Below are 25,095 nucleotides of genomic sequence, written 5' to 3' on the forward strand. Positions count from 1 at the left end.
TCGTGACGTATTTTATGTGTTTTTGGTTCAATTACTATTCTAGTAACTTATGCATAGGCCTTACTCTATTAAGCACGGGTTTTCCAAAAATCTATTTCTATAGGCACTAGCCAAACGATATACTATTCTATAAATGCATGCATTCACGATCAAAGTTTTAACTACGATCAATCACATATCAAAACAAAGAAATATAAACATATAAGCACATAAACACACCAATCACATCATACCTAGGGGTGCTTGGTGTGAAACACTAAGCTCCTTGGTCACTAAACCTGAGCCTCATCTAATAACTCGTCTAGCATTACCCCCACCCCTAGCTACAAACGCAGGGTTATGCCAAATATTGCTAGCATGGTTCCTAAACACTAGGTAATCTTCACGTCTGAAGAAAAAGGGTCGAATAGGGTCATCGTTCCACTCATGCTCGATGGCTATCTGTCGGGCCCTAGCTAACGACGATCCATAATGCTCAGAGGCATCGTCAAACAGCTCAACAAACTCGGTCATGAACCCCTAATGTACCTAAGGTTCACCTCATCATTATACCTATTTTGCTCAGGAATTTCCTTAACCATACGCAGAAACTCTATAGTATATGCTCTAACAGAAAGCATGACTCTAGAATAGGAACGTATCTCTGCCCTGATACTGTTTAGGCTAGCCTCTGCCTGACCCTCCCTCACTGCTGCATCCTGTCTCAAACTACGGTACCTTTGTACCTCATCCCAGAACTATTCACCTCTAAACTCTTCGATATCAGATTCCTTTGATGGGTCCTCCTCTGATGATTCTTCCTCTCGCTGACTCCCTTTCACGTTCCTCACTGTAATCTATCTCAGGTGAATGAGACCTACCCCGAGCCACAAAGGACCTGTCACTATCTGACATAAAACTGTTCAGGTGGATCTCAGGTGATCCTCTATTATCATTGCGAAACCCATTCTGATGAATCTTTGACGGTCCGCCAATTTCTAGACGAAATCCATTTTCTTAAATAGGAGGTGCTTCCTCCTATTCCGATACAGCATGTGGATGAGCTCCGTTTTGCCCAGACATGCTGAAATAAAAATAATCTTAAGTGTGAGATACAGTCTAAACCCTTTTTCCACAATAACTGATAACTTAACTTATGATATGCACAATATACTTAATGCTCAATTCACTATCTATGCATATCACAAACACTTAACCACTTAAGCAAATCTCACACTTGCACGTTCTATATAACAATAGGTAACTTACAAAATAAATCAAATTAAAGCTAATAAGGTTCGACTCTATAAGCTGCAGTAGTCCCTAGGTACTCGATCACAGACTAGCAGTGGTAACTGCACTAATTGCACTTAAATCATATACTAGCAGTGGTAACTGGACCAACTGCTCTGATACCAACTGTGTCACGACCCGATTTTCGAATCACGACCGGTGCTAGGGAATTGGATTGGTAGCTCTGAAACCCGTAGCAAGTCTAAAACAACAAAAACGTTTTGCAAACAAACAATCACATAATGACAATACAGATAGAAGCAAATACATAAACATATGTACACTAGATGGTCGATACAAAACATATGGGCATATTACTTCTGTAGCACGTACGTACTAGCCCAACGATACTATATACATACTAGTGTATCAGGTCACATCACGGACAACTAACACCATGGAACAAAATAACAATCGACGTAGATTATAAAAAGATATACACATACAACAGCAAGTATAAACAACGATCACAGTTCAGTGCTGTCACAGGTTACGACTCTATCAAAAGGCGACTACTACTGCAGCTCTACGGAAGTCAGGAACTGTACATGCAACTGCCGACTTCTGGACCTAAAAAGGTGGACTCTAGCCAAGTCCAGACTCTAAGCACCTGAAAATGTTAAGCAACAACGGGTTCAAACTATGCTGGGTGAGATTACATAATACTTACGGTATAATGAAAATAACATCGCATTTAATCAAAACAATTTCACAAATATATAATATAAGTAAAGTATTTGATCCGACGGAAACCCTAATTTTACAAATGATCCTGAACTAGGTATTTCCTAGTGGTAACGAGCGATAGTGATTTCTCAATTCCTTTTGGTAAGGTCCCAAGATAGTTTGATCGAGTTTAACCTATACCAAGTGGTACAGCCCCGGATAGTTCGACCAAGTTATACTAATACCATTACTTATAACCAAACAATCGAGGTGTGAGTCAAGAGACAGTTCGAACGAGGTTAACTCACTAGTCACAGGTCCCGAAATAGTTTCACCGCGTTCAACCTTGTGTCTAACAAAAAGGATTTAGCCTATTTCTATTTGATAAGACTTACGCGACACTGGTGATCACACAGCCTATTGACACCCAATAGGTAGCTTGTTCGCTCGGATCGCACACCGGTTTCTCATACTTAGAAATAATCAACAAAACGATATACTATACAATCAAATCATATAATATGCGATGCAATTGATAATAGTATTTATAATATATCACATAACTTTTATGAATAATACAAGAAAGTAAAAATATAACTCACATGGACCGCTATCCAATCAACTATACTATCGATGTGGTAACAAAACCCCGCTAATCCAAACACGTCGATCTCGTAGATCGTCGATATGTCTGTTATATCTTCAAATCAAATACACGTTTAATATATGAACGTAAACCTTGCACACCTAAAACGCTAAGTCACAAAATTAGTTTGATTCAATCTTGTTCTTACCATGGTTCTTGAATTCGTTAATTCTTAATCACCTTCTTATACTTAGTTAATACCCTTCGTCGTATTCGACTTATCGATTATACTTTGCTTGCCGTATTCATTCCATAACCCTAGCTTATAACGTTAAGTTGAATAATCACATTTTACGTTTTCGGAGTCTACAGAATCCCATTAAGTTAGGGAACATCGTGTCGGGCCTCGGCACGACAAATTTGGGTCTACGGTGGCTAGGTACATTATGCCTAGCTCTTTCACGGCGTGAGACATGGTCTCACATCGAGAGAGCTAGTCTCGCGTCGCGAGACGTTGTGTCGCGTCGTAAGACATCATCAGCAAGACCTTATACTCGTTCTGACCAGCTTTTTCCCTCCGGAAACCACTCAAAATCATTATGACATGCTTCTACATCAAATTCACACAAAACCCATCTCGAACAATCCAAAATGTCAAAGATAACATGATTCTGACGTGTTTGATCTAACCGCACCACAACAATACTAAAACAGTCCTATTATCCACCAAACCCTAGCTTAATATAACATCCATACCTTGTTTTTAAGCTCTTTAATGATAGAGAATCCTTTTCTTTATCCAACGCAACAAAAATCGTCCAATACCGATGAGACACGAAGAAACCGCAAGCTTTTCAAATTGATCGTACGTTGAAGATGAAGTGTGAGGTTTTGATCTATGGAATTTTCATAATGAATAACAATTCATATGCTAATGTTATACTTCTCTTTTATTTTTTTAATCAAATCACTCTTTTATCTTTTCTTTTGCTCGTTTTCACCCAACGATCACTTAATCATTTTAACTCAATTACTTACGCATTATTTATATCCAAATAAATATTACTACTCCAATATCTAATTTATTTATTTATTTTGATAAATTGAATTGATTATTTTTGGCTAGAACACCAAAATTCAATCCAGACATAAAATCCACTTCATCTTATTTCTTGTCCATATTATTATTTCCAGGACACGTTGCGCTTAACGGCACTTGAACTCAAGGAGTATTACATAAAACATAGAAAGCATGAAATAAAATACACATAGAAAGGCTTAGACCTATCCTACAATAAATCAGAAAAGTATTAAAAGAATAATATAAGTTATGTCTTGTATATAAGTCGATAATGTATGATGAACAGATGAAAAAGAGAAAAACACACAATTGAGATTGATAAAAACCCTAATATTGTATAAGATGAATATCATATAAAGTAATTGCCTAACTAAAGAAAAGTTATATGTCACAAAATTTCCGATTTGAAGTGACTTATGATATTTGCAAAAAGAATAAAGTTTTATTAATTATTTTGAAAGTACAATTGTGCGCAGACCCATCATATGGCATTGCCATGCAAAACATGATAGAAGTACATCACAGTATTAGCATATATGTATATGAATTTTTTTATAAAAGCAATGATTTTATAAAATGTAGAACATGCATCGTATATTCGCTAATACTAGCAAAGAAAGATATTTGAAATAGCAGCTCTTTGGTGATGAGAGGTGTCATCACTCTGATGCGCAATTGTATTAAAAGTTTTGAAATGGTATGAATAAAATTGTATTTGATTTGAAAGAAGAGATTTGAAAGTGCCGACGGGAAAATTTGAAGAGATTTGAAATGTAAGGAAAATCGGATGGGAAAATTCTGTGACAACAATAATGAAATCGTAATAAACAACAATAACGAATATGAAAATCATATAGATGTTGAGTGAACATAGTTTTACATAATGTAAGAATAGCATATAAGGATAGTAGTGGAACAGAAGGAGCAAGTTACCTCGAGGTAAAAGGTATGGTTATGATAGATGAAAATCGACCCCCAGATTTGTGATTGACGAAAATAGCCATAATAATAATATATAGCTATAATAGAAAAGATATAAATTCTAAAGGAAACATAGTTAAGACATTTGAAGAAGCGCATAAAGGGAATGATCATTAAGGCTAGTTAACCATACAAATATAGATATATGAAGTAAAGTGAAGAAAAGACTCGATAAAGGAGTAAGTAACGCGCTAGTATGCACTCGACATTACGAAACGCAAGTAAGTAAAATCGTAAAGTATGCGACAAGAGAAAAGGAAAATACTTTTCCTACCGAGAACAAGGATATCGGTAAGGATACGATGTGATATATGTATAAGATCGGATGTGTAAAAGGTAATCTGGAGAAAAATGACTGTCGGACTCCCAGCGACTATGGGAAGTTGCAATGTACATATTCGGCATAAAATGTAATCGAGAAGCACAATGGAAGTAGGAAATATCGGATAAGAAAAGGGTTCCATAGAATAGTGGTACAGAGGTTATTGATCCTAATGGATAATTAAGACTAAGAAATTGAAACAAAATTGCAAAGAATATATCTAGGACAAAGATGAAAGAAAGGAATTACGTCTAGTAATGAAAAGTGAACGTGGGGCTATATGATAAAAAGAGAGATAGTTTGGAAATCAAGAGCCAAACAAAAATTGATTATTAAAAGAGGAAATAGATGCAAAATAGTTGGATTTTGGCTATAAATGGTAAAGGTATATCCCGAATGTTTTTCCATAAGAATTGCCTGGATTACCACCAAATCGCGAGATAGATATTTGTATCTAGTTAACCCTTGGTACAAAACCGATATCGATACCCCCATATTGGATGTCATCAGCGGAGTTAAAGGAGTTGAAGGATCAATTAGAAGAGTTGCCTGGTCGTGGTTTTATCAAACTTAGTCTATCACCATGGGGTGCACCGGTGTTGTTTGTTAAGAAGGAAAGACGGATCGCTTTGACTTTGTATAGATTATCGTCAGCTTAACAAGGTGACAATCAAGAGTAAGTATCCGTTGCCAAGGATTGATGATCTGTTTCATCAGCTGCAAGGAGCAAAGTATATTTCCAAGATTATAAATCCCAAAGGACGAACAGAAGTATAAAGGTATGATAACTCGTATTGAGTAAGATAGTAAGCCGAATAGTTAAAAAGTATAATAAGAAAAAGACTAATATCGAAAAGAAATTGATGTGCATATCATGTAAAATGCCAATACGGTGGCAATAAGGATTCAAATATTGTAAAATTTTCAGGGAACATTAATATTTGTCATAAAGATTGGCAAAGACCCCCAAAGGGTAATGAGACAAACTCAAACAAATAGAAGAATTGGTTATATAGACTCCAAACTTTTTGAAATATAAACGAGGCAAACTCAAACAAATAGAAGAATTGATGACACTGCAAAAAGGCAGCTCATGATCTGAAATGTTGTAAAAGATTGAGAAGCCTGATTGGTAAATATATTGACCGACTAAAGTAATTAAGTTTGTATGAAAATTCGAGGACGAATTTTTATAAGGAGGGAAGAATTTAATACCCCGTAAGTAAAAGTGGTTAAAGTGGGCCAGAGGTCCTATTCGTACAACATAGAATATTAAGGGTGAAGTATTATCGGTAAAGCAAGACAAAATGAGTTTTAGAGTAGGTTGGCTTTAAGGTTTTAATAAAGAGATTTGGATATTAGAACTTGATAAGAGAAGTGAAATCGGGATCAAAAGGGATTATAAGAGAAATGTTATAAATAAAGTTTAAAGTCCCATCTAATAATTGTTATGTTAATAATCGAGATCGATTGTTAAAAGATTTAGTTATAAATAATGCGTAATTATTGGGGTTAAAGTGATTTACTGATTATTTGAGTTAAAAGAAAAGTTAAAGGAATATTTGGTATACGATAATGATTTGAAGGATTGAGAAAGCACTTTAGCCATCATATATAATGAAATGAATATGAAAGAAGAAGAAAGGAAATGTCCAAAATGTCACGACCCAAAATCGAGGGCCTAGACCGGCGCCAGGGAACGAGAGTGTTTGCTCCGGAACCCGTAGCAAGCCTAAAAATGAGTAAAATTTTTTCGCAAATCAAACATAAATGTTATCAAAAAAATTCTTTAAAAAAATACGATTTTAGATATCAAAATAACTTTTTGAAAATCGTTGCGAAATAACTTAGAAACCAGGGTCTTATAAAGCGATATCACATATCCAGCACTCAAATCATACAACTCCAGAAACATGACCAATTCCACACATTGGCAATTAGTGTTGAAATCAAACGGATAAAAAGCACAGTTTTATAAAACTATGAACATGTATTTATTATATCAGAGTTAACAATAAAATACCGTTTCATACAAACATCATTTATGGTCTGACATCTACTAACTACTGCAGGGCTACGAAGTAAAGCGTACTTCAGTACATACTTCAACATATTGCAAACTTCCGAAACAAGAATGGAAGTCCCCACTTCAAAACATTATGCTCCTGAAAGAAAACACTGTTGGGGCGTCAGACGATGCTGAGTGAGTTCATATAAATATTGCAGAAAATTAACAAAAACAAAATATCTTTATATGCATCCAAACACGGAACTGAATGAAACCCTAAGTTTATTATGTTTCTTTATCGAGTTCGTATCTCTTAGTTATTCGAGAAAAGCTTGGTTTTTGAGTCCAGTCCCGGGATAGTACCAACGAGTTAACTGGAGAGATACAGGACCCGAGATAGTTCCACCGAGTTAACCTCGTATTTAAATTAATGTAGTCCCGAGATAGTTCCACCGAGTTAAACTCGCATCAATTTATTACTGATGCAGTCCCTAGATAGTTCCACCGAGTTAAACCCGCATCAGACGAATTAAAGGAGATTCTTATATGGCTTTGTATATTATATATTATTGGACATTCTTTATGTATAATAAATTTATTATGACTGGTCTACACACAGTTCTATTGTGGCCCAATAGATAGCTTATTCCATGTGATCTATATTAGGTTTCAAAACATGTAAAATGCAAAACAAAATTCGAATAAGGCATTTTATAAAAAGAATGCAATCGATAGTATAAATATAAACTCACGACTTGCAATCCAAAATTTAATCCTACAAGCAAAGCGACTTCACGCTCCTCAAGTTACGGGTCCCGTCGGTAGCTGTCTCGCTGGGTCTACGCTAATACGATAACTAAACGTAATTAAAATGGATTCTAATCCACATACATTCTACACACAGAATACTTAGCAAATAAATCAAATTATATTGCCATGAAATAAATAGATATCCTTTCGAATAATAATTTCGTTTATTAAATTACATTAATCCAAATGTTATTTATTAGCTATCTAATTTAGCTAAATTAAATTAATTATCGAGCTAAATTGATAATTAATTAATTTATTCACTTTTTCATAATTTAGAATTAATATTAACTCAAAACGTTAATTGCTTAGTCGAATCAATAAAGAGCTAGCATTTTCTGAGTTAAAACTAAGTTTCCAAAACTAGCTAACTAGTCAACTTCGGGCTATTAAAACATTGACGTAAAACAGCTCGTATACTAAAAAACTTGACACTCCTATAGTCCGCAACGTCCTATATAACTTTCGTTTAGACCTCAGACTCTAAATCAAACCCGAAGGTGTCAAAAATTAGCCCGAAAGTTGGTTCCCTAAAATGGCTGTTAAAACAAAACAACCTACTATGGGCTGCTATTTGAGCTTAAAAACGAGGTACATAAAATGGTCACAATCCAAAACAAATCTGACATTATTATACTTCATATTCCTATCTCCAATTTTTGTTAAGACTCAAATTTAGCTCCTCGCCATGTTTTAATCCTTGCCTTAACTTACAATTTTTCACCCACTTTCCAGCTTCATAAGCAACCAACATATATCGTCAAAACTTAGATTAAATTATCCTAACTCTCTCTATGTAACACAATCTACCTATAATGATTAAAATCGAGTAAATTTTATCGGGAATTCGAGTCCATTTACGCTCGTGAAACAGCACTCATGGAATGCAGTCCCTTTTGGATTGATGTGCATCTCTGCTCGTAGAGTAGAGCTGGCTTGCTCATGGAGATATGGACGTCGTCCTCCACCGCGCGCAAGGAGAGGAAGAGATGGTGATGGCGGCGATGAAAAAGGTTTGGGGTTAGGGTTTTCATTTCTTTCTCTAATTTTGTCAAGTGAGTAAAATGACCAAAAATGATGGTTAGTGGGTGCTTAAATAGGAGTGACTAAGCGGCAAAATATACACTTCAACTCAAGCACCAAATGATAATCTTTTTAACTGAATTCGTTAATTATCGTCTAAATCGATTTAAAACGACTTCGTAAATTTACAAAATTTTGCCGATAATTCTTTCATAATAAATAACGGACTTCGCCACATTATTATTTACCCGAGTCCAATATTCTATTTATTAAATTTTTCTTCCGATAATTAAAATTTCGATCAATTTTACTTAATAAAATTCTTACGTCCAAGCTTTACAAAATTTAATCTTAACTTCATAAATTTATTTTACGAACTTTAACGTAAAATTTATTAGCTCAAGACTTATCAATTATTATATTTTAATTTACTCAGCTTTCTTTAGTCCCGCTCAAATCCAGTTTATCGAATAATAATTTCCAATTTAAATTCTTATTTTACGATAATCCAGACCCTCTTTGGTCTAAATCCTTATTATTTAAATTTAATCTGACGTTCTCGTTTTTAATTCTTGCGAATTTTGCCTCGTGGCACTATACTTGGTACTCTTAAAGTACGGGGTATTACACAGAAGCTATTTTCATCTCAAAATTTTGAAGAAAATGGCGAAGCTTAGGGCTTGATCGATTTTTGTAGGAATTGAGTGATTCCTGCACCGTTCTTTTAGAAATTCGATTCTTTCTCATCTAAGATATTCTAATCAAGGTAAGATTGCTTATTCAAGATTGTGAATTTAATGTTTTAGGACTGTTTTGATAAAATTTAAATACGATCGAGTCGATTAATCAAAATCATGTTGGTTTTGACGTTTTAAGTTGTAATTTGAAGGGATTAAGGTGTGAGGCGCTCTGGGTATGTATTTCGGACTCAGAAGCATGTAGAAAACGGCCCGGAAACTTAGTTCCGAGGCTGTGCAAAAGCACAGCAGTGCTGTGCGATCGCAAAGCATAGTGTGCGAGCGCACACCGAGCTGTGCAAACGCACAGCTTGGAAAGTTGTACGATCGCACAGCAGCTGTGGGAACGCACAGTGCCAACTGTGCGATTGCATAGCAGGCAGATACGTTGTTTAGGGCCTTTGAGTCCTTCCCCGACCCGTGTATTTGAGTTTAACTTGACCAAACCTTGAAAGGTTATCGAGGACTTCCGATTAAGTGTAAACAACAAATGATAAGATTAACAAAGACGTTATTGGGTTGATATGATATGATTATCAAGTTAAGAATATTATAATCGAATGGATCGTTAAGAGTATAAGTATATGTAAGGTCGTGTTGCTAAACAAACAACAAGTTAAGCTAATCAAAGCAAAAAAATATGGTATTAGGTTAACTTTTTGAGTGGTCCTTCTCTCTTCTCTCCCAACTCTACATACAAGGTGACGGTTCCCTCTAGTCGTATTGGTTTTCCTCCAAATTCGATGAGTGGGACAGAGGCCTTTCGTAGGTCTGTGACATACCCTTTCATTTCTTTGAATGCTTCTAGAGTCAACAGGTTCACAGAACTCCCTTCATCTATCAGGATCCGCTTGACTAGGTGATTTCTTATCACTACTTCTATTACTAACGCGTCGTTGTGTGGACCTCGCACATGCCCTCCGTCTTCTGGTCCAAATGAAACTTCTTGGGCTATCTCCCTTTCAATTGCAAAAACTGTCGCAGACCCTCTTCTATTTCTCTTCTTCTTCTTCTGTGTGTTGCTATAGGGTTCTCCTCCACTTATCACATGCACTACGCCTGCTACGTCTTTGGGTTTCTTGGTCTGCTCCCCTTTCTCTGTGGAGTCTCCCTTTTTTTATCCTAGTTTTTCGTGAACGAATTTTCTCAATACTCCGGACTTGATCAACTGTAATCTTCAACACTTGTCTGTGCCATCACCGTAGCCTTCATGGAAACGGCAATACTTGTTTTTATCCCTTTCTTTGTCTAGATCCATCTTCCCTTTAGCGTTGTACATTACGCGATTCTGTTTCATCCAGCTTAGTATGTATACTGGGGCTCGATTTAACGGCGAAAAGTCATAAGGTCTGCTTACTCCGCCATATCTCTGCGTAAATATACTTGACGAAAGCCGATGGATGGTTTATCAAAACCGTAAAAATATAAGATCCTTTCAAATTAATTGAACATGAAGTTGATACACCGTTTATTCTATAGTGAAGACATATTCAATTATCTAATGAATGAAAATCAAATCAATTAAAACAATATTAGTATTATGATGCTGAAAATGATATACGACCATAATGATGGTCATGATAATGACATAACAAATTTAAAATCTCCACTTAGAAAGTCATGCCAAATCGAGCCCTGATACTATAATGTGAACCGTATCGGTACCAAATTGGGATATGATGTTTCAATAATTGTAAAAAAAAAAAATTAGAATCATTTGGACATGATACTTTCTTTTGAAATATAAATTAACATTAAAATAAGTATAAATAAGTATAATAATAATGAATTTCACCATCAATGCACTCTCACAAAAAAACAGAGTATTTTTTTAGTGTGGGGATTTTTTAGTCCATCATTTATAACTCCATTCAAAATTTATACAATCCTTTGATTTTTTTTAATAAAATTAGACTAATATAACCTTTAATTAAAAATATATATATGTTTAGAATTCTACATACACTATACAAATACTTTAAGTACTAAATAAATAAGAAAAATTCTTCAAATTTTGTATCAGTTGTACCGATAAACTTGTCCTTATATTTTTAAAATTTTAAACCTTTTAAAAATTTATTACTTATGTTTTCCAAATTAAAAAATCTAATAAGTAATATATTTTATAAAAAAATGTTTCAATTAAGCTCTATTTAAAATTTGAATTAATGAAATACTGTACTATTTGAATATTGATTTACTCTATATCAAATGACTATTTTTCAACGCATTCCAAATATAAATATTAGAACTCATTGCTATAAAGTTGAACTAAATTCAAGTTTTTTTTTTATAATTAGAGAGGGGGAGTATTTGTAGAAGGAATCAAACCACGACCTAACAGATCGATGCCTAGCACTTATAACATTTGAGTTATAACTCATTGATAAATTAAATTAAAATTGATAATTCAGAAAAATTAAATTGTAATGCAATTTTGATAGTAAAAAGTATTGAGGTAAAGATATTTTTAGAAGAAAATAAAATAAATAACAAAACCCTTTTAGATAGATTAAATTATTTACATGACATAAAAACATAAATTAACACGTCATAAAAAAATTATAGTAAAAAATTTATTTTAAAAGATTGTTTGAGAATAAAGGTGTGGATATTAAATAAAAAATTATTATTTAGTGGATAAAAAATTAATAAAAGGGAATAAACTTGAGTTTAAAAATTAAAAGAAATGCTACTAATTATAAGACGGACCGTCGACGATGTTGCCAGTATATTTGCAAAGGCATTCCATTCTTAGTCGGATCAATGGGTTTCGGCTTTCTTCTTTTCTCGCAACTCTTACAGATGTACTGTTATCGATCTGGATTTACAAAATTATTATCCTAAAAAAGAAGAAGCTTAAGCTTCAAATTCAATTAAGAATAAAGGCCTAATTACTTAAAAACCACTCACCTTGTAACTTTTTTTCATTTATACCACGACCTAGGAAAATTTTTATTTGTACCCTATTTTCGATTTTTATGTTTCGTTTGTACCCCAAGAGTAATTTTTTTGATAATTTAATTAATTTAAAGATGAAAATATTAAAAACAAGATACATAAATGATTAACATTAACGTTTTATTAGAATATAGATTAAAAATGAAGGACTAATTTAAACTTTTTTTCAAAAGAAAATAGGTCAATTCAACTCATTAGGGTAGAGATGAAACATAAAAATTAAAAATAGGGTACAATTGAAAATTTTCCTAGGTCATGGTATAAATGAAAAAAAATTACAAGGTGGGTGGTTTTTAAGTAATTAAGCCAAGAATAAATGACTCTAATACTATTAATATGGAGTGTGGTTATCAATAGGTAGAGTGGAAAAATGCCACTCTTTTTTTAATTCTTTCATGTAATATAAATAAAACAACATTTTTGACCTTAACATCACATTTGTTGTATGCTTTTATCATTTTAGTTAATTTTAAAAGTTATATCACATGAAAAACGTGTACCCCCTTCTACTTTCATATGTTAAGAAACTTTCTAACTTCCATGACCAAAAAAATGAAATTAATTAATGCAAATATATTCTAGAAATCATGTGACTCTTTCCTAAGAGTGTTTTTATTTTTGAAAATACTCTTTTAAAAGTCAAAATACCCAAAGGTTCACCTCACAAGTCAAATTAGTGGTGCTAAACATATTAATCACATTCTTTTAGGTTTGGGAATCTTAATTTATGATGAATTTGGAAGAAGGAATTGAATAGGTTTTTTCTGTTATTCTTTTTGTTATGTTTGTATTAAAATTGAATGTAATATTTTTTACTATCAATATTGAATAAAAAATCATCAACCTTTTTAATATTTTGAAACTAGTCAGATCAAATTTGTTTATTTATTTTAATTAATCGGTTTCAATTCGGTTTTTGCACATTTTTGGAAACACTTGAGTGAGGCTATTTCGAATGTGTGGGAAACACTTGAGTGTCATTATTTTAGTGAGATCTTTGTAAAATTTCTCTCTTTTGTATGCCTGCTATTTTGATAGTGGAAGAATTATTCGGAATTTGTCCCGTGGACGTAATCCTGCATTAAAAGTGAACTACGTTAAAAATTCTCGGTGTCATTTATTATTTTATTTCTGTCGTCCTTAATTTATTTTCGACAAAGTAATTCCGCTGTGCGCCCAACAACTGGTAACAGAGTCATCTCGGGTATATTTATTTATTCCTTTCGGGTAACAGATAGTGGATCCTCCACATCATAAAGTAAATTAGATATATTTATTTATTCCTTTCTGGTAGTGTTGGGCATCTGTCGAAAATATGGAGGCAAAGACTGGTACGTTGGTCAGTTTGAATGGCACCAATTATATCACATATGGAGAAACAAGATGAAGGATGTCCTATTTGTGATGAAATTACATTTACCGGTGTTTCCAACAAGTAAAACCGAAGGAAAATCAGACGAAGAATGGGTGCTCGAGCATGAGCAGGTGTGTGGTTACATTCGACAGTTCGTCGAGGATAATGTGTACAACCACTTTGTAATGAGATTCACGCTCAGACATTATAGAAGAAGCTTGAGGAGCTGTACGCGTCGAAAACCGGCAACAACAAACTATTTTATCTGACAAAATTAATTCAGATAAAATATCGGGAAGGTACTTCTGTAGCAGACCACTTGAATAAGATTCAAGGGATCGTGGATCAATTGTCAAGTATGAGCGCAAAGTTTGACGATGAGGTGCTCGCTCTCATCGTGCTTTCCTTTCTACCAGAGTCTTGGGAGACTTTAAAGATTTCACTAACAAATTCTGCACCGAACGGATTAGTAAATATGGAAGCTGTTAAAATTGGCATCCTCAATGAGGAGAGTAGACGAAGATCACAAGGTTCCTCTTCATCACAGTCCGATGTCTTTGTTGCAGAATCTAGAGGGATGAGTGAAGCTAGGGGTTCAAAAACCAAACACAAAAGTAGAGGAAAGTTAAACAAATATGCCATTACTGCAAGAAGAAGGGTCACGTCAAATTGTTCTATCGAAAGTTGAAGCAAGACCAAGAAAAAATAACGGTAAAGATGTGAGGAAAAATGACAGCAGTAACGATGAACAAGTGAATGTTGCCGGGGAGTTCAACATAGTCCATGATGGGGATATTGTCAATCTTGAAATCCACGAGACGAGTTAGGTGATTCACACTGTTGGACCTTTGTCCTTTCAAACTCCTTTTGTTTTGACTTTGACAATCAACTATGAGTGATCTAATCATGTTTATTAGTGTATAGGAACTCATAGGAACAATCGGAAGTCAATTCGGAGCTCTCTAGCAAAAATCGTGTTTTTGAGTAGAAAGCTGTCCAGTAGCATATCTCGCCCGTGATGGATTTCCATCTCGGGGGCGATATATATCACGGGGGCGACGCAAATATCACGGGGGCGACGCAAATATCACGGGGGCGATATTCGAGCTGACAAAACCCTAGTCGACCGTTGGAACGAATCACGGGCGCGACGAACACATCTCGGGCGCGATAAATGAGACCGTTGAAGATCCAACGGATACATTTTTGAAGACCCAATGAAGCATTGACACGTGGCTCTAGCCGTTGAAGGTTTTTGTCTCATTCAAATATCTCGCCCGTGATCCATGCATCACGGGGGCGATATGTGTGCAGAGATCATTTTTTTGTTTTGTTTGTTAGTGCTTTGTTTGGGGATTGCTTTGGGTATAAATATAAACCCATTTGCAATGTTTCAAGGTTAATGATTTACACACCTTGAAACAACAAACATACATTTTTAAATCACTTAGTTTTGTTGTAGTTTTGGAGTAATCTTGGAAACTCCTAATCATTGTGAGTTAGAGTTTAGCTTTGGAAAAACTCAACCCTTGTAGGTTCTTGATTATCCTTGAAAAATCAATTGTGAGTTTGAGATTATCTCTAAGAAATCTCTTTGTAAAGTTGGTGCTTATCTATAAAGCACAATCCCATTTAGTGGATTCTAAAATCTCAATCTTAGATTGAGTAGTGGAGTAGGATCGTGAGTTGATCCGAACCACTCTAAATCTCTTGTGTCTTTAAATTCTCTTTTCCGCTTTAAAGAATTTAAATTTCCGATTCACAAATCAAAAACCGGTTTGCCTTATAACCCATATAGTATTTAACACACTAGTGATACCATTCATGCTACATCTAGAAGGGAGTTCTTCTCATCTTACACTTCAGGCGATTTTGGCAATGTAAGAATGGAAAATGAGAACTTTGCAAAAGTCGTAGGCAAAGGTAACGTCTCTCTGGAAAAAGAAAAAAAAACGCAATTAGTCCTGAAGGATGTAGGCACGTCCCAGATATGCGCCTGAATTTAATTTCGGCAGGAAATTTGGATGATGAAGGTTTTCGCATCACCTTCTTCAATGGCCAATGGAAGCTTATCAAATGTTCATTGGTGGTGGCCAGGGGAAATAGACATTCAAAAATATACATGATGCAGGAGAAGCTCTCCTATGACGATGTCAATACAGTGGAGAATGATGATATAGTTGAGTTGTGGCATAGACGACTCGGTCACATGAGTGAGAAATGAATGTCGATATTGGCCAAGAAAAGTATGCTGCATGGATTGTATCGAGTCCATTTGGAGAAATGTACTGATTTTCTGGAAGGGAAGCAAAACAGAGTTTCATTCAAAAGTTCCCCTCCTTCTCGAATGAAGAATGTGTTAGATCTGATTCATTAAGATTTATGTGGACAAATGCCAAAGTTACTTGGTGGTGCTCAATACTTTGTGATTTTCATTGATGATCATTCAAGGAAGACTGATAAGCTATTATTTTACGTAGTTTTTATAGCATTTATTCGTCAGTTTTCAGTACTTATTGGTAAAATAAAAGCTTAAATAGTTAGGATTCATATTTTGTAGTTTTTAATAATAAATATTAAATCTTATCATTTTTGAGGTATTTATGATTGAAACAGGGTCAAATAGTCAAAGCCAGAAGAATTCAGAAAACCGGAGCCAAACCCAAGCCCAATCAGTTCGATTTGAATCGAACCGATAAGACTCAAAGAGAGGCAGATCGGTCGGCCTTCAGCCGGCCCACGACATCAGGCCGGCCCCTGGATATGCACAAAAATGTGTTCACATTGGAATAAGACAACGAAATTCTGAAGTTATCACATCAGACCTTCCATAATCAGCAGAATATTGCATTCACACTCAAGAGAGTGCTCTTTCTTGACTTGCACACAAAGAAGTGGGCTTTGGCAATAAGATAAAGGCTCATTAAGGGAAGAAGCTATGCTCTTTTAGAAACAAGACAAGTTAAAGATTTGTTCACTCAAGTTGATTATGGAAGGATTGATCATTACTCCACTTTCAAAGGAAAAGAAGATATTCTCAACTTGATTATGATTCCAGCTTCACATGGAAAGATTACATCTTTGGCTTGAACTCCACTCCAAGTGACTCTATAAATAGACCCCGTTTGTGTAGAGAAATCATAATATAACTTAGTGTAGACTTAGGTTTAGCCACTACAAAAACTCTTTAGTATAAATTATTTCTATCTTTTATCAACCCTTGAACCTTTACTCTTATTATTTACAAAAATCATCTTTTAAATCATTTTTTTACTTTATTGATTTTCATTACTTAAATTATTTGTTCCTTGGTTACTTTTAATTATTTTGGTCACAAACTTTCAAACCATTTTCGTAGCTAACCGGTCAAAAGAATTCTTAAAATTAGTCATTAAATCCATTATCTCTGTGGGATCGATATCCGTACTTTCGGATTATATCACTTGTACGATACCGTCACTTGCGGTTAGCGGTCAACAAGTTTTTGGCGCCGTTGTCGGGGACAATTGCGTATTTAATAGATTAAGAGTCAAAAATTCTTAGGTGTGTTAGCATTTATTTTTATTTACTTTATTTTATTGGATTTTACTTGTGGTAGTGTTGTTTTTGTTTTATGCAGAAAATTTGATCAAAGTGTATGCACAATACACGGCGATCCAAGCTTCCGCTAGAATCTTTTCAATAGGACCTCACAAGTTTTGAAAGAAGTATTCGAAGGTCATCTCAAAAATCAGACAATCCCAAAAATCAGACAATATGGGGGATGAAGATAGACATCATGACGGGTATGTCCCCCTATTTGCTAATGTTGATATGATTCCGCCTCACCTTCCACAAAATGATGAGGTAGCACCAGTTCAACAAAGGCAACCAACGAATCGAAACAGACAACAACAACAAGCACCTCAAAGGCGCACTTTGGGTGAATTCTTTTTACCAGATGTTGATCATGCTAATTTTGGATGTTTTGCACCACCTATTCAGGCAACTACTTTTGAGATTAAAACTAGCACGATTACTCTACTTGAGAATCGATGCCAATTTTATGGTTTGCCTAGTGAAGATCCAAATGCACATATTTCGAAATTTTTGGAGGTGTGCAATACGTTCAAGATTCCCAACGTGACGGAGTATCAAATCAAGCTTTGATTGTTTCCATTCTCCTTGCGAGATAAGGCGCGAGCATGGATTCAATCTATAGCTAGCAATTCCATCACGACATGGAGACAACTTGCACAAGCTTTTCTCAACAAATATTTCCCTTTGGGGAAGACGACAAGATTGACGAAAGAAATTATTGATTTCTTTCAACATGATGGAGAAGCTTTGTATGGAGCGTGGGAGAGATTCAATGAACTTCAACGAAGTTTCCCACACCACCATCTCCAGAAGGAACATTTAATTCAGATATTTTATAATAGTATTAATGAGCATACTAGAGCTACTATTGATGCATCTTCAGGAGGCTCAATCATGAGGAAGACGTATGAAGAAGCACTGGCATTGTTAGATGAGTTGGCTACAAACAGCAGTTCTTGGCCTACTGAGAGGCTGACACAATCAAATCAAAGGGGCATGATGACCTTAGAGCAGATCCAAGAGTTGGAGGAAATGAAAACAAAGAACGCTGCCCTCCAAGCTCAAGTGGATTTGTACAAAAGACAAAGGAATGCTCTGATAGCAGCAGTGCAAGCAGGATGAGAATTTTGTGGAGATTTCAGCCACTCGGGAGGAGAATGCTTAGTTTCAGAACAAACCATAAATGAGCAGGTAAATTACATTGGCGGACAACGTAATGACCCATATTCTAATACTTATAATCCAGGATGGAGGAATCATCCGAATTTTGCTTGGAAAGATACAAATCATGGAGGTCCAAACAACGCGAATACTCAGGCAAATGCAGGAAGTTCTAATTTTTAATCAGGGAACCGCTACCAACTTAACCAATGTAATTTTAATTCTAACAATTATGGTAGTAGGCCACAAAATCCTCCTGGATTTCAATCAAACATGAATCAAGATGATGGAAACAAGCTCGATAAAAGTTTGGATCGATTTGAGAAGTTTGAAGCAGAAGCGCGACAGAAAGATAAAAATCAAGCAGCTGCCTTCCATCATCTCGAGGTACAAATTTCAAAATTGGCAACCTCTATCCAAGGTCGAAACCAGGGTGGTCTATCTTCCACTACAGAGACAAATCCCAAAGAGCAAGTTAAGGGTGTCGAGCTTAGGAGCGGGAAGGCTCTTAATGATCCACATGGAAAAAAGCCTATTGAAGTCAATGATGAGCCAAATGTTAACGAGGCGAGTTCAAGCAATACAAAGGAAAGCGAGGAGGTAATAATCGAGGATGCGACTCTTGAGGTTAGACCACCACCACCTCCTCCATATATGCCTAAGGTACCGTTTCCGAGCCGACTCAGGAAAACGCCAGACAACCAAAAATTTCATAAATTTTTGGAAATCTTCAAGAATCTCCAAATCAACATAAGTCTAGCGGATGCTTTGCGAGAAATGCCTCAGTATGCAAAGTTTCTCAAAGACATAATTATGAACAAGCGGAGTTGGGAAGATAAAGGCACTATCTGATTGACTGAAAACTGCAGTTCAATCATTTTGAGTGATTTACCCACAAAACTGAAAGATCCAGGGAGTTTTACTATTCCTTGCACCATTGGAAATTTAAATTCTGTGAACTGTTTATGTGATTTAGGTGCTAGTATTAATTTAATGCCTCTGTTTCTTTTTAGAAATTTGTTTGGTAATCAATCAGTGAAACAGACTTCAATGGTACTCCAACTTGCCGACCAGTCAATCAAGAAACCATATGGAGTGGTCGAAGATGTTCTAGTCAAAGTGGATAAGTTCATCTTTCCAATAGATTTTGTCATTCTTGATTATGCAGTTGATAAAAACTGCCCTATGATTCTTGGGCGTCCTTTCATGAATACGGGAAGGGCACTAATCGCTGTTCATGCTGGAAAGTTGACTTTGCGGATTGACGAAGATAGTGTGGAATTTGACATGAAAAAGTTGATGCGAAATGATACCGAAGAGGAAGGATGCATGAGAGTTGATGTATTTGATGAAATGGTGTATGAACAACTCAAGAGAAATATGGAAGCAATAAACAAAGGTAGTGAAACTAACTTACTCGATTTCAAGATTTCAGGTACAAAGTTCGTCGAATCCACCAAGTGCTCAGAAGGGGGAATTGAATCTGCACAAGTATCGGAGGTATCTTTCACCTCTGAAGAACCAAATTAACAGGAGGAGGGAGAAGATCCCGATGAGGATGAACATACACCAAAGGAGTTAATCAGAAACGAGAGGGTAACACCACCATCTTCTGTTAAGCCACCAAAAGTGGAGCTTAAAACGCTTCCATTACATCTGAGGTACGCATTTGTAGGTGAAAATAATACATTGCCAATTATAATCTCAAGCAAATTGACAGAATCACTAGAGCAGCAAGTGATTCAAGTGGTGAAAAATCATATTTTGGCAATTGGATGGCAAATTTCTGACATCCGTGGGATTAGCCTATTAGTGGTGATGCATAAAATTCATCATGAGGATGAATCCAAGTCGTCAGCAAAGCGACAGAGGAGGCTCAATCCAAATATGAAAGACGTAGTTCACAAAGAGATTATGAAATTACTTGATGCTGGAATTATTTACCCCAATTCTGATAGACCATGGTTGAGTCCCATTCAATGTGTTACGAAGAGGGGGGGTATGACAGTGATTGAGAACATCAAGGGGGAGCAAATCTCCATAAGGACAGTAACGGGGTGGCGTGTCTGTATTGTCTACCGCAAGTTGAATACAGAGACGAGGAAATACCACTTCCTGTTACCTTTTATTGATCAAATGTTAGAGCTGGTCGCGGGCCACACTTTCTATTGTTTTCTCGATGGTTATTCCGGATATAACCAAATTCTTATTTTCCCGGATGACCAAGAGAAAACAACTTTTACTTGTCCTTTTGGAGCATTTGCATATCGCAGGATGTCGTTTGGTCTTTGTAATGCACCAGCAATATTTCAGCGATGCATGACCTCCATATTCTCAGACATGATGGAGGATATTATGGAAGTTTTCATGGATGACTTCTCAGTGTTTGGAGATTCTTTTGAAGGATGTTTGAAGAATCTCGATCAAGTTCTAGCAAGATGTGAAGAGACAAATTTAGTGCTAAATTGGGAGAAATGCCACTTCATTGTGGAAGAAGGAGTAGTCTTAGGGCAAAAAATTTCAAAGGATGGCATTGAGGCAGATAGAGCGAAGACGGAAGTGATCGAGAAACTTCCACCACCGACAATTGTCAAGGGAGTTTGTGCCTTTTTAGGGCATGCTGGTTTTCATCGTCGCTTTATCAAAGATTTTTCCTCAATTGCTAGACCTCTTACTAATTTGCTTGTGAAAGATACTCCTTTCGATTTCATTAATGATTGTTTGCTAGCATTTGAAAAATTAAAGGAAGCTCTAGTCTCAGCATCGATTATCTCTTCGCCAGATTGGGAGCTACCTTTTGAACTGATGTGCGACGCGAGTGATCAAGCTCTAGGATGTATTTTGGGGCAGAAAAAGGATAAGAAACTGCATGTGATCTATTACGCAAGCAGAACAATGGCAGGAGCTCAGCTCAATTACACCACCACTGAGAAGGAAATGCTCACCGTGGTGTTTGCATTAGATAAATTTCGATCATATTTGCTATGCTCCAAGGTTGTCATCTATACAGATCATGCCACACTACGATATCTCTTCGCAAAACAAGACGCAAAGCCGAGACTGATTCGATGGGTGCTACTCATTTAAGAGTTTGACATTGAAATCAAAGAAAAAAAGGGAACGGAAAATGTGGTAGCTGACCACTTATCAAGGTTAGAAATTCCTGAACCTATACCTTTAATGTAATACCCCGTGTGTCTGACGTTGTCAAATTAGGCAACGTGTCTAAATTTAAACAGTTAAAGCGGCCAGAAAAGGAATTATCGGAAAATAATTAAATAAAAGAGAACCCGAGTAGGTCAATATTGAGATTTTAATAAGAAAATTTCAATATCAAGAATTTCATAAAGGAAATGGAATTGGACTTAAAAAGGAAAATATGGAAAAGTGGATATAGTGCAGTTAGGCTCGAAAATATGAAAATAAGGATTTAATTTTCGGAAAATGGAAGTTTAATAGATTATTGACGAGAATTAGTACTTATAAAAAATAATATCGAATAATTGGATATCGATATTTGTTAAAGCAAAATTTGAAAGGAAAAAGTGAGAAAAAGTGCATTTTAGCTGAAATTGGAATTTGAGCGTTTTTAGCCGAAAATTTCTAAATTATATTATTGGAATAAAATAATGACATATCGAGGTGGTATTATTTATTTTTGGATATAAATAATACAAAATTTATCGAGATCGAACGATTAGAGGATTAAAGGACTAAATTGAGCGAAATAAAAGTTATAAAATGAAACCAATGGAGGGGAAACTCAAAGGACCAAAAGAGAACATTTGCCAAGTTATATATACCCTTTGCATATGAATAATTATTCATATTACTTTCATTTCCAGCAAACAAAAAGAGAGAAGAAGAACATCATCTTCTTCAAGGTTCTTAAACCTTCTTTACCTTGCCAAATACTCATTTGATGTCGGATTGAAGTGATTTTTGCGGCTACGAAACAAGGAGGACGAGAGCGTTCAATCAAGCCCAGAAAATCAAGGTAATAACCACAACTTGGAGCTAGGGTTTCTGAATATATTTTCTGATTTGATTGAGCTTGATGATGATGATGTTTCTCAGCTTGATAATCATGTTTTTGATGGATAATTGATTGTTTAGAACTGAAATTAATGGGTAGTTTGAGTGAGTTGTGACAGTTGTGAATTGTGGGGATGTTAGGGTGTGAGGTAGGTGGCTGGTCGGAGGCCGTGGTGGCCGGAGTTGTTGGACCTACGGTCCAACAAATTCAACCGTGTCGTAGCACGGTGGAGCTGCTATTTGCAGCAGCCCTGGTGCGACGCACCAGGGAATAATCAGCCCCTCCCCCTACCAAAACAGGGGAGGGACATGTGAAGAATAAGGGGGCTGATGCCACCCTTCGTTTGTGTTTGAATTCGTTAAGTTTCACGTCAAATACGGAGCTACGGAGTTAGTAAACGAGTGTGACGTTTAAAGCGTTTTTGCACAAAAAATGTTAGGGAAGTTGAGATAGATTTAAGTTGATGGTTATGGAATGAATTAAGGTTAAAATATATGAATTAATATTGAGTATATAGCTATTTTAATCGACCGAAACGTTAAAGAGATTACTTGAGAATTTGACGATGTTGCTGGAATTTTTGCGCTGCGAAACAGCCATGTTACAAGGGAAATATCTCGAGCTATATAGCTCCAAATTAAGTTCCGTTTGTTGTTATGCAAACTTAAGGATGTCTTCTATAAATGTCTAAGTATAAGTTTCTGCTAGTTCGGCTTCTATGTGGCTCAAATAAATCAGAATATTATGTCGCGCATAGCAGTTCTGAAATTTAGGACAGCCCTAAGTTATTAACTTCGGGGCCAAATTCCGACACCTTCGGGTGCTAATCTTAGTCCGAGACCTGAACAAAAGTTGTAGAAGACATTCTGAACTTTAAGAATGTCAATTTTGTTTAAAGGTCGGACTGTTTTAAGTAAACGGTTTCAATAGCCGAAGTTGGTTAGAAACCTAGTTTTGGATTAATTAATTATAGTTAGAGTGTAATTAATTCGAGCTATTATCGAATTTGTGTAGACTTGACGAGGCGACTACCAATGGAACCCGGAACTTACAGAACGCGACATCGCTTAGCTAGTATCAGAGATTATAGATAGCAAGCGGTGAGTATATTTTACTCACTCTTATTATCGTATTAAAAACTAATTTATATATACTATATATATTATTATTACTAAATGCATCGCATAAATTGTATAGTTTGACTTGATTGAATTGTTCTTATTGGTTTGTATAATATTTGAATTGTTGTTTATGGATTGATTTGTTGATATATGGATTGTATTACTTTTTTTATGATTTGTTAATTAATTGCCAATGTGAATTTGTATACGATCCGAAGAAACGAGCTACCTATTGGGCGTCAATAGGCCGTGTGATCACCGGTTTTTATAAGAGTCTAGATATTTGTACCTTGAAACGTTTGATATGAGCTCATTAAATGTTGATCATATTTATAATTATGAAATGAAATATGTTTGGGTATCGGAAAGGAGGATTATAATTTTGATAGATACGAGGTAACTCGGTCGAACTATCTCGGGACCCATATCTGGTGGATAACTCGGTCGAATTATCTCGGGACCCACAACTTGGGATTAAGCAGTGGCATGAGTAACTCGGTCGAACTATCTCGGGACTATGCCACGTGGTAGCGGTAACTCAGTCGAACTATCTCGGGACCGTACCACTTGGATTGAAATGATTTGATTCGAATATGATACATTAGGAGAGGTGAAGGAGTTTAAGATTAAGGTTTCGTTCGGATCAAATACTTGTCTTAAGTGAATTGTTTGCAGTCGTTGTGATTGTATATGTTGGAATTGTTTGAAAATATGTTTGTATATGTATTTAAAAAAAAAATGTTTTAAATGCGATGCTTTTTTTGATAATATGGTAAGTAAAGTATAACTCACTCAGCTTAATAGCTGACCCCCCAATAGTGTGTTTTTCAGGTACCTAGATTCTGAACTTGGCTAAAAGTCCGTCTTTGACCGGAAGTCCCTTTGGCTATATGCAGTCCCGACTTCCATAATCGCTGCAGTAGTGTAATGTCTGACTAGTGTCCTAGCCTAGTACATTAATATGTTTTTACATTGTTTATAGTTGCTGTCAGTATGTATATATTTGTTTGGCCACGATAGTTATGCTTTGTACCACGGAGGTAGATTCCCGTGATGTAACTTTGACACTAGTAGTATATGCCGGGTTAGTACGTACAAGGTACGAAAACGATAGACCCCAGCAAGTTGTAATGTTTTACCAGTGTATATAAATGTGTCTTTGTTAAATGCTTCCGTCTGTAGGTCAAGTTTTATATGATAATTGCGAAAAAAATTTAGTGAATTTCAGGCTTGCTACGGGTTTTGGAACTACAATTCCCATTCTCTAGCGCCGGTCGCGGCCCTCGATTTTGGGCCGTGACAAAGTTGGTATCAGAGCAGCTGGTCCAGTTGCCATTGCCAGCCTCTGAAAAGTGTCTGTTTGACCCTAAGTACCTAGGAACTACTGCAACGTATAG

General features: G+C 35.8%; 1 long non-coding RNA gene and 1 other non-coding gene across 2 annotated transcripts; one reads left to right on the forward strand and one right to left on the reverse strand.

The window, feature by feature from the left end:
• Positions 1–18,079: 18,079 nt before the first annotated feature.
• LOC126658898 (small nucleolar RNA R71) lies at positions 18,080–18,186 on the reverse strand. The gene has a single exon (XR_007634465.1). It is a non-coding gene; the product is annotated as a small nucleolar RNA R71 (small nucleolar RNA).
• Positions 18,187–23,274: 5,088 nt separating this feature from the next.
• On the forward strand, positions 23,275–24,865 carry LOC126655064 (uncharacterized). Its single transcript, XR_007632867.2, has 2 exons — positions 23,275–23,677; positions 24,518–24,865. It is a non-coding gene; the product is annotated as an uncharacterized LOC126655064 (long non-coding RNA).
• Positions 24,866–25,095: the final 230 nt, after the last annotated feature.

Source organism: Mercurialis annua, linkage group LG7 (genome assembly GCF_937616625.2).
Source record: "Mercurialis annua linkage group LG7, ddMerAnnu1.2, whole genome shotgun sequence".
Lineage (NCBI taxonomy): Eukaryota > Viridiplantae > Streptophyta > Magnoliopsida > Malpighiales > Euphorbiaceae > Mercurialis > Mercurialis annua.